Genomic DNA, 14,492 nt, shown 5'->3' on the forward strand with positions numbered 1-14,492 from the left:
AAATTTTAATCTATTATTTCTTTCTTTAATTCTTATACTTATATATTTTTTTATCAATTTATTTACTCATTAATTTATTATCGATTTATCGATTTATCGAATTTATTTACTAAATTATTTATTCCTCGAATGATTTATTTTTAAATATTTTTATAAATTTCTTTAAATTGCTCATTTATATACACATGAAATTAATTATTTCTTAATTTAATATTTTTTGTACAATTATTTATAAATTTATTTATATAATATAATTGTTTATATACTCACTTGTCCATTTGTCTAATCATTTTCATAAACATTTTTATAGATATTTTTCTTCTATTCATTCAAATATGCATCTATTTATTTATTTATTTGTTCATTTTTATTTACTTTATTTGGTTATTTATATATTTATTTATTCATTTGTGCAATGATTTATTTGTACACTTCATTAATTATGTCCATTTATGCATGTATCAATTTATTTATTTATTTATTTACTCTTTCACTTATTTATATTTATTAATTCTTTTATTAATTCATTTGTCTACTGATTTATTTATAGACTTTTTTATTTTATTCATTTATATGTGCATCAATATATTTATTTTCTTTTTATTTCTTCATTCATTTAATTATTTATATATATATATATCTATTCACATATTTGTCTAATGACTTTATTTTATTTGTCTAATGAATTTATGTAAACTTTTTTATTATTTTAACTTTTTATATATATTATTTATATATATTTATATATGCATCAAAGTATTTATTCCTTTCTTTATTTAATTATTTATATATTTATTAATTCATTTGTTTATTGATTTATCTATAGACTTTTTTATTTTATTCATTAATGTATGTATGCATCAATATATTTATTTTCTCTTTTACACCTTCATTCATTTCAGTTATTTTATTTATTTTATTTATATATTTATTCACACATTTGTCTAATGACTTATTTGTGTAAACTTTTTTATTATTATTAACTTTTTATTTATATATGCATCAAAATATTTATTCCTTTCTTTATTTAATTATTTATATATTTTTTAATTCATTTGTCTATTAATTTATCTATAGACTTTTTTATTTTATTCATTAATGTATCTATGCATCAATATATTTATTTTCTCTTTTACACCTTCATTCATTTCAGTTATTTTATTTATTTTATTTATTCACAACATTTGTCTAATAACTTATTTGTGTAAACTTTTTTATTATTTTAACTTTTTATTCATATATGCATCAAAGTATTTATTCCTTTTTTTATTTAATTATTTATATATTTATTAATTCATTTGTCTATTGATTTATCTATAGACTTTTTTATTTTATTCATTAATGTATGTATGCATCAATATATTTATTTTCTCTTTTACACCTTCATTCATTTCAGTTATTTTATTTATTTTATTTATTCACAACATTTGTCTAATGACTTATTTGTGTAAACTTTTTTATTATTATTAACTTTTTATTTATATATGCATCAAAGTATTTATTGCTTTCTTTATTTAATTATTTATATATTTATTAATTCATTTGTCTATTGATTTATTTATAGACTTTTTTATTTTATTTATTAATGTATGTATGCATCAATATATTTATTTTCTCTTTTACACCTTCATTCATTTCAGTTATTTTATTTATTTTATTTATTTCATTTATATATTTATTCACACATTTGTCTAATGATTTATTTGTGTAAACTTTTTTATTATTATTAACTTTTTATTTATATATGCATCAAAGTATTTATTCCTTTCTTTATTTAATTATTTATATATTTATTAATTCATTTGTCTATTGATTTGTTCATAGACCATTGTATTTTGTTCATTTATATATCTATCAAATTTATTTATTCATTTAATTATTTATATGTTTATTCACTAATTTATATAATGATTTATTTAGAGACTTTTATATTTTGTTCATTTATGTATTCATAAATTTATTCATCTTCATTTGTTTAATTATTTATATATTTATTCAATTATTAGTTTAGTAACTTATTTGCAGATATTTTTATTTTATTTATTTATATATGCATCAAATTATTTATTTCTTTACATCCTGATTTATTTAATTACTTATATATTTATTCATTCATTTGTCTTGTCAATGGTTTATTTATAAACTTCTTAGCTTTGATCACTTATGAATGCATTAAATTATTTATTTGCTTATTTATTTATTTCTTTATATATCAATATATTGTAATTATATAATATTTTTATATAATTTATATAATTATTATATAAGTATATTATAAGTTTGCATAAAAATTTAGATATAAATTATGAACAAATGAATGAATATAGGAATGAACAAATAATTGAATAACTAGAAAAGGTGGAAATGTATAAATAATTTGATACATATATAAGTAAACAAAATAAAAAAGTCTAGAAATAAGTCATTTATTAAATGAATGATTAAATATATACATTATTAAACTAAAATACAAAATATTTCTTTATATATATATTTTGATACATAATACATAATACATAAATGAACAAAACATAAAATATATATATAAATCTATAGAAAGATAAATGTATAATAGAATAAGTTTAAATAAGTATAAATAATTGAATTGATGAAAAGATAAATAAATCAATAATTTGATGCAAAAATAAATATATATATAAGTAAATAAAACAAAAAAGTTTACAAATAAATCACTAAACAAATGAATGAATAAGTACTTAAGTAATTAAATAAAGAAAAGAGTGAATAAATAAATAATAATAATAAATTTAATAAATTTGATGAGCAAAGTCTACAGATAAATAAATGTATAAAAAAGTGAATAGATATATAAATAAATAAATAATTAAGAAAGAATTTAAATGAATAAATAAATATATGAATAACTAAATAATCAATGTACATTAATTAATATGTAAATTAATATATATCATTTGTATATAAATGATTTGATACATACAAAAGTGAACAAAATTAAGGATTTATTAGTTATTTATACATTTATACATATTATACATATGATGTTTATTTCATTTGTATAATGACTTTTTTCTTGACTTTTTTGTAGCTTTTATTGTTTCATTCATTTATATCTACATCAATTTATTAATTTATTTATTTGTTCTTTTATATATTAAAGATTAGTTTTATCATAAAAGAATGAATATATAGATTTACAAATTGTTAAGAATGCAAATAAAAAATACAAAATAAGTAACTGTATAAATAATTAAAGGAATAAATAATCAATAAATCAAAAGAAGAATATAAAATAAGAAATAAATAAATCAAAAGAATAATATTTATACAAACATAAAATAAGTACATAAATAAATAAATAAATAAAAAAAATAATGAAAGTGAATAAATAAATAAATAAATAAAAATATTAAAGAATTAAAAAATAAATGTTTAAATAAAAAATATGCAAATAATTAGGCAACTTGATAAAACAATTAATAAAAATTTATTAAAAAGTAAAAGTAAATAATATATAATATATATGGCAATATGTAATAAATATATTAAAAATATTAATTTCGAATAAGGTTGAAAATTATTTATTATATCAAAAAATTTAATTAAAATATTATAGAATCGTTCCACGCGTCGACTAAGTTCGATACGAAATGAATATTCTGTCGCGACATGCTTTGTATTTATAGGACGCGAAGATTTACGGGAACATACGTACTTTACCGATTGCTTTAAATTCGACTTTTCGAATATAATAATTAATAATTTTTCAAATTTTAGATTTTTATTGTTAATTTATACATCCTATAATTCTTTACATATATTAAATGTTAATAACATTTAATATATATTCTTACGAACCAAGTTGCTGATATTTTTTTCGATTTTTTTTTTGCTATATTAAAATATTCTAAATATTTATATAAAAAATAAATATAGACCAACAATAAACGAATTTATAATGATTGAGAATTTACAAAATTATTGTTATTAATTTATGAATCGCACAAATGTAATAATTATTTTTAAAAATTAAGGTTATTTACATATATATATTAATTTAATTATTTAATTATTTATATATTTATTCATTTGACTAGTTATTTACTTTTAAAATTTTTTATTTTATTCTATATATAATCTATTATTATGTATACAATAAATTATTTAAGTATTAATTTTTTAAGTTATTTATTTATTTACATACGTATTCATTTTTTTATTCATTTATTTGCCCATTTTTTAAATTAATTTATAATTATATATATACATTTATATATAATTAACTTATGTCTTTATTTACTTTTTCTTTTATTTAATTTATATATTTATTCTTACATTTATTTAGTCACTTATTCAGAAATTTTATGGTTTGTTTATTTGTGTATAAATCAATTGATTTATTATTAATATAAAAATGAATAAGTTTGTAAATAAGTAAATTTGAAACATAATAAATAATTTTTAATCTTTTTCTAAATTAATTTTCTTAATTAATATTTGACTTATTTATAGACTTTTTTATTTTATTCATTTATGTATGCATCAATATATTTATTTTCTCTTTTACTCCTTCATTCATTTCAGTTATTTTATTTATTTTATTCAGTTTATTTATATATTTTATTCACACATTTGTCTAATGACTTATTTGTGTAAACTTTATTATTATATTTATTTATATATGCATCAAAGTATTTATTCCATTCTTTATTTAATTATTTATATATTTATTAATTCATTTGTCTATTAATTCATTTATAGACCATTGTATTTTGTTCATTTATGTATGTATCAAATTTATTTATTCATTTAATTATTTATATGTTTATTCACTTCAATTTATATAATGATTTACTTATAAACTTCTATATTTTGTTCATTTATGTATTCATATAAATTTATTCATCTTCATTTCTTGAATTTTTTATATATTTATTCAATTATTTGTTTATGCAGACTTTTCTATTCTATTTATTGATATATGCATCAAATTATTATTCATTTCTTTACATCTTTATTTATTTAATTACTCATATATTTATTCATTCATTTGTCTTGTCAATGATTTATTTATAAACTTCTTGGCTTTGATCACTTATAAATGCATTAAATTATTTATTTGCTCATTTATTTATTTCTTTATATATCAATATATTGTAATTATATTTTTATATTATTTATATAATTATTATATAAGTATATTACATGTTTGCATAAAAATTTAGATATAAATTATGAACAAATGAATGAATAAAGGAATGAACAATAATTAAATAATTAAAAGTGTAAATGTATAAATAATTTGATATATATACAAATAAACAAAATAAAAAAATCTAGAAAAATGTCATTTAATTAATGAATGATTAAACATTATTATTAAACTATATATATTAAATTATTAAACTAAAATAATGAATATTTTCTTATTTTAATACATATGTGTATTACATAACATAAAATCTATAAATAAATCTATAAAAGAATGAATATATAAATATTTAAATTAATGAAGAGATAAATACATCAATAATTTGATACATAAGTGTCAAAAATAAATATATGAATAAACATATAAATAACTTAAGAAAACTTAACTTAAAAAAAATAAGATAAATATATATATACATATTTATTACTTTAATTTAATAATGTATATATTTAATCATTCATTTAATAAATGATTTATTTCTAGAATTTTATTTTGTTTATTTATATATATAAATAAATAAATAAATATATATATATATCAAATTATTTATATATTTAACTTTTAGTTATTTAATTATTTGTTCATTCCATTATTCATACATCATAATTTATATTTAAATTTTTATGTAAATTTATAATATATTTATATTAATTTTAAAATATTAGAATTATGTATAAATATATATATATAGTAAAATGTATAAATATAATATATAAATGTATATAAATATATAAATAACTAAATAAAAGAAAAAACAAAAAAAATAAATCATTAATTAGACACAAATGAACAAAATAAAAAATCTAAAAATAAACAAGATAAATAGATGAATAAAAAATATGAATAAATATGTAAATAAATAAATAAATAATTAAAAAAGTAAATACATATGCATATACATAAATAATGTATGTAAATGTAAATAACTAGTCAAATGAATAAATAAATATGAATGAATAAATATATAAATAGTTAAATAATAAATAATTAAAATAATAAATAAATATATACATATATAACCTTAATTTCCAAAAATGTAATTATTATATTTGTTATGATTCATAAATTAATAACAATAATTTTTTAAATTATTAATCATTATAAATTTGTTTATGGTTGGTCTATATTTATTTTTTATATGAAATATTTAAAATATTTTACAATATTTTAATAGAGTAATAAATCAAAAATTAAGATCATAAAACAGCAACTTGATTTGTAAAAATATATATTAATTATTATATTTAATACATGTAATGAATTATTAAATGCATAAATTAACAATAAAAATCTAAAATTTGAAAAATTATTAATTATTATATTCGAAAAGTCGATTTTAAAGCAATCGGTAAAGTACGTATGTTTCCGTAAATCTTCGCGTCCTATAAATACAAAGCAAGTCGCGACGGAATAATCATTTCTTATCGAACTTTGTCGACGAGTGGATCGATTCTATAATATTTTAATTAAATTTTTTGATATAATAAATAATTTTCAACCTTATTCGAAATTAATATTTTTAATATATTTATTACATATTGCCATATATATTATATATTATTTACTTTTACTTTTTAATAAATTTTTATTAATTGTTTTATCAAATTGCTTAATTATTTGCATATTTTTTATTTAAACATTTATTTTTTATTTTTTAATATTTTTATTTATTTATTTATTTATTTATTCACTTTCATTATTCTTTTTATTTATTTATTTATTTATGTACTTATTTTATGTTTGTATAAATATTCTTCTTTTGATTTACTTATTCCTTCAGTTATTTATACTGTTACTTATTTTGTATTTTTTATTTGCATTCTTGACTATTTGTAAATCTACATATTCATTCTTTTATGATAAAATTAATCTTTAATATATGAAAGAACAAATAAATAAATTAATAAATTAATGTGGATTTAAATGAATAAAACAATAAAATCAACAAAAAAATCATTATACAAACATAAATAATTAATAAATACTTAATCCCTTATACATGTATCAAATCATTTATATATTAATTACTTTGATTATTTAGTTATTCATGTATTTATTTATTAATTTAAATAATGATTCATTTCTATATTTTTTTATTTTGTTTACTTATATATGTAACTTTTTCTTTAATTATTTATTTATTTATATATCTATTCATTTTTTTATTCATTCATTTGTCTTGATTTATTTGTAGATGTTTTGTTTTGTTTATTTATATCAAATTATTTTATTTATTCATTCCTTTCTTTATTTAATTATTTATGTATTTATTTTTCACATTTATGCATTAAATTATTTCTTTATTTATTTAATTATTTATATATTTATTCTTTTATACATTTATTCATGTTTCTGTAAATTTATTTATAGATTTATGTTTTGTTCATTTATGTATTATGTATTATGCATTAAAATATATAGTATCAAAGTATATATAAAGAAATATTTATTACTTTAGTTTAATAATTTATATGTTTAATCATTTAATTCATTTAATAAATGACAATTCTAGACTTTTTTATTTTATTTACTTATATATGTATTAAATTATTTATACATTTATACTTTTAATTATTTAGTTATTTGTTCATTCCTTTTCCATTCATTTGTTCATCATTTATATCTAAATTTTTATGTAAACTTATAATATACTTATAATAATTTTAAAACATTATATAATTACAATGTAATAATATATAAATAAATAAAGAAATGAGCAAATAAATAATTTGATGCATTCATAAGAGATGAAAACTAAGAAGTTTATAAATAAATCATTGACAAGATAAATGAATGAATAAATATATAAGTAATTAAATAAATAAGGAAGTAAAGGAATAAATAATTTAATGCATATATAAATAAATATAATAAAAAACTTTACACAAGTAAGTTATTAGACAAGCATGTGAATAAATATATATAAATAACTAAATGAATAAAGGAATAAAAAAGAAAATAAATAAATTGATGCATATATAAATGAATAAAAGAAGGAAATCTATAAAAAATTGTTTAATGAAATTTCTAGAAAACTATGTAGATAAATAAATGTGTAAAAAAATAAATATCTAAATAAATGAATTGTTACAAAAAGAAGTATGTTCATTAAAAAATATATAAAGAAATTAAATTAAAATATATATAATATATATAAAGACACTTAAATTAAAATAATAGAAAATAGATGAATAAGAATAAATGAATTATATATTAATTAAATAACTAAATGAATGAAGAAATAAAAAAGAAAATAAATAAATTGATGTATATATAAAAAAGAAAAAAAAAGAAAATCTACAAAAAATTATTAGTGAAATTTATGGACAAAGAAAAAGTTACATGAATGTATAAATAAATAAATAAGGAGAGAGTGTACATTTATAAATAAAAATAAATTGATATAAGTGAACAAAAGGATGAAGTGAATTAATGAATTAATGAATAAATGTACAAAAAAATAAATAGATAAATGAATAAATATATGAATGATTAACTAATTTAATTAAATAAATGGAGATATAAATAAGTAATTAAATAAATTGACGAATATAAATGTACAGAAGTGTATAAAAAAATATATAGATAAATTATTAAATAAATAAATAAATCGATAAATCGATAATCGAAATATAATTCAATAAACAAGTGAATAATAAATGAATGAATAAATAACTAAATAAATAAATAATTAAATAATTAAGTAAATAAATAAATTGATGCATATAAATGCAATACAAAATAAAAGAATATTAAAAAATGTATAAATAAATTATTAAATAAATAAATAAATCGATAAATCGATAATCGATAAATAAACCAATAAATAAATAAATTAATAAAAGAATATATAAATATAAAAGTTTAATAAATAATTAATAAATTAAATATTAATAATATATAAATATATTAATAATATTGTTTTTAATATATTATTAATTAAAATTATGTAATATTTTAATATTATGTATGATTTCGATTATCGAATTGACTTATGACGTCAGCCAATCAGAGAGCTGCGAGGCAAAATTTGGCGGGTAACGTCAGTCTTGTGTGGAAAGTTATAGTGATAGGACGTGTTTTCGTAACCGGCTTCGGTGATATTCGCAGTGAGTAAATCTATTTATATTATTTATTTATTATATATATTTATAAATTATTATCAATTTCATTTATTTAATAATTCATTTATTATTTTAATAACAAAATTAATCAGTATTTTAAGTTTTTTTATGCTTTTTCTATCTTCAATCGTTATTGCGTATATCGTGTTCCGTCCAAAGTCGGAATTTGAATTTATTTGTTGTTTCATCTTAATATAATTTTTTAATTATATGTGTTTTTTATGATTTTGATTTTTATTTAAAGAAATTGTCGTTCGTATGGGATCGGGATAACTTCGAAGGAAAAATGACTTATAGTATATACATATCATTATAATTTCTAATTGATTTTGATGTTTTATTTCTTTTAACGAAGAAATAGATTTATTTAGAATAGATTTCTATAGTTTTTTATTCGTGTTGAAACGTACGTATAAAGTTAATTTTATTTTATTGAATTAAATTATCTCAGTGATACGTATTGCGTTTCTAAATGTATCTCTCTGAAATGATATTTTTCTTCATAATATTGCTTTTTTAAGGATTCGCGTTCAACATGTTTCGACATGTTTCGATTTGCCGAATTGATTTGCGTCTTTTCCTCCCATTCCCCCCCTCCCCGCAAACTGGTGATTCGATAATCGAAATTATGACGTAGTTAGTCATTGTGCTGTCAATATTCGTGGTAAAATTTCATTTTTCTTTGAGCTATGTGATTTATTTGCTGCATTTACATACATATTTCTTTTTATAGGTATATATTATTTATTATTCGTACGTTACTATTCAATATTATATAATTAATACATGTTTATTTGCTGCATTATTATAATTGGCAATGTTTCATGGATTTTATCATTCGCTTTTTTTTTTATACATTTATTTGATGGTTATAATTCTAACTAACTCACGTTATAACTTTTTAAAATGAAATTTGTGTTTGATTATTATTTTATTTCAATATGATCGAATTTTTTATGCGTTTATTTGGAAATTTTTATTTTCTTTTGTACAGATTATTATTTGATTACTAGTCCAACTTCAAAAGGCGGGAAAAGTTCCAATATGGACGCCAACGTACTTTTTTAAAGAAGAGTTTGATATTTTGCTCGTGTACTGTATGTATTTATTCTTTATTTTTTCAATCGTTTTTATTTAATATATTTTGTATGTGTATATATATATTTATTAAGTATAAATAAAGTTTTATAATGAACATTCACCACAAATAATAATACTTTCGTTTAATAATTTAAATATATTTTAATGATTTTCTGTATAAAATTTTTATATTTATGAAAAATTAATGATAATCAATTCAAAAATTCAAAAATATGATAATATTTTCTGGAACAAATGTTCAATAAAAAAAAAAAGAAGAAAAATATGGAAAGAATATTTTATTTTCTTTTTTATGAATCTGTTCTAGTTACTAATACAGTTTTATTTTCAGAGGATATTTGTGATCGCGCGCAATGCGATCTGTAGAATCAGTGTTTGCTACGTAACAGTTTTTTAATATTTTAGAGCACAATAGCTCTAATTAAATTTATTTATTATTTATCGCGAAATTAGAGTCAGTGTTTGTTCGCCGATTATAAATTAGTCGGACGCGTTAATAGTAATTTATTATTATTATTATTATTATTATTATTATTATTTTAAATATTCGTTTTCGGTATATGCTAGAATCAGTGTTTCTCAGGAGAATAAGCTGGTCATCCATCGCGCAAAGAGGTAATTATTTTTATATATTTTTTACTTATTTCATTTTTTCAAATAACCTATAATAATGTGTTTTAATTATAGTGTTTCATGTTTTGTTACAGTACATTCACTTCTACAATGGTGATACGAGCTAGGATAGTGCAGATTCTTCGCATCTATTGGTGAGTCGCATGCATTTATGTTCCTCCAGTCACTCAATCATGTTGTAGGATGAAAGGTCCTAATCGACACGGGTGATTGGTTGTATACGTAGATTTTTGCACGAGCACAATGACCGCGGGTATTTATTATACCCGTGAGTAGTAACATTTCTTTTTCTTATATTTTATTAGATCAGGATAGATCTTCTTGCATATCGTGTTTTTAAGAAAATGATATTGATAATTAATTTTACATTAATTAAATAACATATTAACAGAATGTAGTAGATCTAATTATTCATATGAATAATATAAATAATTAATAGTTTTAAATGATTATCTATGATTGAAAATATAATTATTGCTATGATTATTTCATTTATAAAATGAAAGTTAAATAATTATACGAATGTATATATTATAAATAAAAATCCTCTTTTAGCGAAGAAGTCGGATATCCTCCGACTTCGTTGCAATAAAAATATCAATTACAATACAATATTATTGATAATGTATTATCGTTAGTATAATAATAAACAATTTTTACTTTTATCTTTTCCTTCAATTTTTTATAATATTTAATTACTTGGTTTTTTCTTATAGACTTGAATATGATTTTAAATATAAAAATATTTCATTTTCTCCGTAAAAAAAAGTATGTGAAATATTATGTGCAAGAAGATATTTCGCGACAGGTAGATTTCTGAATCAGAGCAGAAGTTTTGCAAATTGATTTTTCATTTTCGAAAATGTGCTTTGATGAAGAGATCGCCTGAGGTTATTTTGATTAATATTTTTTTAATTGTTGTAAAATTTCAATTATTAGAGTAATAATTCAATTATTATTTTTTATTAATAATCATTACAAATAAACATCTTTTTTATCCTTTGTATTTTCTAAAATTAATTCTATTTTCTAAAATTAATAATTCAAGAATTCATTAAATTTGTAGAGTAAATGATTAGATTTTTAAAAATTGAAATAAAATAATATAATTTTAGCCCGTTAGATTCGCACTAATTTTTTTTAGCTCAGGATTTTCAGGTTTAACCCTTTCCATGTTCATTGTCAGGATCTCACTCACGTGCCCAAGTGCTACTTGGGTGAGAGAGAGGCAATGGATATGATGACTTTAGTTCATAAGCTAATAAAAAATTTTTAGCGATTGACGATGCGTTAGTGTATCGTGCACGATGTATTTTTCACATTTTGTATGTGTTGTTAGGCTGTGGAATTGCATCGTTTCGTGTATCATCTTATACAGTGTAATTTGAAGTATTTAAAATATTCACAATTAATCTCAACAATTTCCAACATTAATTTATATGAAATATTATAATTTTTATTTTCAAATTATGATAACGATGATATAATTTCCTTAAAAAGAGCATTTCATTAATAAGTAATTAAAATTGAAATATACATATGTCTTTATCGCGTTTGACGCAATGGTCACTAGTCATCGTCAGTCGATTTCAGGAAAATGGTACGTAAAGTTAGAGTGTGCGAGTAGTATGCCAAGCTCGGGTGTCGGAGGCGTCCCGGGACGCTTTCCCTAGTGTAGGCTTTTGCGCCCGAGTATTATGCGTGAGAATCGTGGAATGAATGTGTTGGTATGCCTGTTTTGCCATTTTTTAAATATAGGGTTAGGTAGGATAGGTAGTATACTTCTGGTGTGCCTGTTAATTATAAGTAGGTAGGGCCGGGCAGGTTGTCACAGTCTCTGCTCGGGTAGGCGCGTTTTCGCGTGACAACTTGTTTCAGGAAATACAATTTGAAAAATCGAGAATGAAGCTGGAACGTACGAATGGAGCATGCCATTCGTATTTGGCTTTATTCGTCGATTTTTCGAATTATCGCGGTCGCGGTCGCGAAGTAAATTCGAAACGTACGTTGCGCTCGAGATTCTGCGCGTGTACGATCGATGATCATTAAGATCATTTGGTCGGCCATGTGCATTTAGCTTCCGCGATTTAGCCTTTTTTTTTTCTTTTTTTCTTTGATTTACGATCAGTGAATCTCGAGCCTAGATATAAGTTTCAGCGGGCATTGCGCCCGAAGGAGGAAGACCGAAGAGGCCCGACAAACTGTCACGAAGAGGGCTGCAACGAATGATTTCTCATCTTTTGGATCTTTTTTTGGGTCCAAAGAATGGGAAGTCATTGTTACTATTTTGTCATTGTGCTCGTTTTAGTAATATGTAGTATATGTTGTTGTATCATATGGCCAATTGCATGCTGGCCCACTAATTCAGATCCAGTCATCATGGGCATCGCGACTTTTTATTAGTGTTGCGATTGATTAATAACGGGTTGAATTAGAATTACGTTTTAATTTTCGTGTTTGCATTAGTGTTGCGTTAAAGGAGAATCGCGTTTTTATTAATGTTGCCAATTATGAGATATCGCGGTTTTTTTTTTATAATTTTGTTATAAATTGTTATAATTTTTTTTTATAAATTGTTATAATTTTTTTTATATTAAAATTGTATTATTATTGATTAAATTCTTTATTTCTTATTAATAATAGCTTCGTTACTGTTAAAAAAATAATGATTTCGATTAAATTTTTTTTAAAAAGTAACGTCACGTTGATAAATTTCTTCGCGTTTGTTCAATTAGTGTTGCGAATATTATATGCCCAAATTTCTTCCACTGAGATTGTGGAAATATTTATTCTCCTGTTCCTGAATCATCAATTAAGTGGCTAAAGCCGCTACAAGGATGATTGTACGACAGCAGTCGTTGAGGAGACTGCACTCACTGGATTTCTCGCCATTAGTGTTGCGTTGTTGAAATTCGAGTGCATAGAGTATAGTGTTGCGTAAAGAATTGATTATTTTCGGGAATTTTTCAGCTTTTTTTATATATACATATATATTTTTCTTTGTTTAAAATTAATTAATCTTGCAAATAGAATGAAGCACTCTTCGCGATTGATTTATAAAAAAAAAAATTAGTTCATTAGTGTTGCGATACAAAATGAACATTCCACTCGCGGTTTGCTCGGGTTCATATCGAGTGGAAAATATTCTTATTTTAGTAGCCCTTCTGGCTACTGAATTCTTTTCTTTTTCAGCACCCCTTTACACATTCTACGTTTTTTGCCGTCAATTTTCCTATAATATGTATGTTTATCTTTCTTATTGATCAAAATTTATCCAATTTTTTAAAGTAAAATTAAATTTAAATTTTTCTTATTAAATTTTTTAAAGTCAATAATGGTGAATGTTCATTATAAATATATTATAACGTTCATTTGTCGAAAATTTATCTTTTTAAATTGTTTTAAATCATAATGTGTTTTCTTTTTTTATTAATCCTTTAAAT

Source organism: Apis florea, unplaced genomic scaffold (genome assembly GCF_048593485.1).
Source record: "Apis florea isolate Af1SG1 unplaced genomic scaffold, ASM4859348v1 contig_2274_pilon, whole genome shotgun sequence".
In the NCBI taxonomy this organism is placed as follows: Eukaryota; Metazoa; Arthropoda; class Insecta; order Hymenoptera; family Apidae; genus Apis; species Apis florea.